The sequence below is a fragment of the Gigantopelta aegis genome, chromosome 15 (assembly GCF_016097555.1).
Source record: "Gigantopelta aegis isolate Gae_Host chromosome 15, Gae_host_genome, whole genome shotgun sequence".
Classification (NCBI taxonomy): domain Eukaryota; kingdom Metazoa; phylum Mollusca; class Gastropoda; order Neomphalida; family Peltospiridae; genus Gigantopelta; species Gigantopelta aegis.
In genome coordinates, this window is record NC_054713.1 from 7330417 (window position 1) to 7330733 (window position 317).

The window sequence follows — 317 nt, forward strand, 5'->3', positions numbered from 1 at the left end:
TTAGCTCAGTCGTTTTCAGTGCTTGCTTTAATGGTTTGAGTCGCAGAATCAAACCACATCGGTGGATCCAATCAACTGATTGGACCTTTTTTCTCGTTCCAACCATTGCACTGGTCAAACTGTAACTCGTTAACTTTTGTACGGTCTGTCGATTTGGAGGTTGTGTGTATGTGTATGTGTGTGTGTGTGTGTGTGTGTGTGTGTGTGTGTGTGTGTGTGCGCGCGTGCGTGCGTGTATGTATGTGTACCAAGTAGACCAATAAACGTTTGTTCAACGACAACACTAGAGCACATCGATCAATTGCTTTGCTTTCATT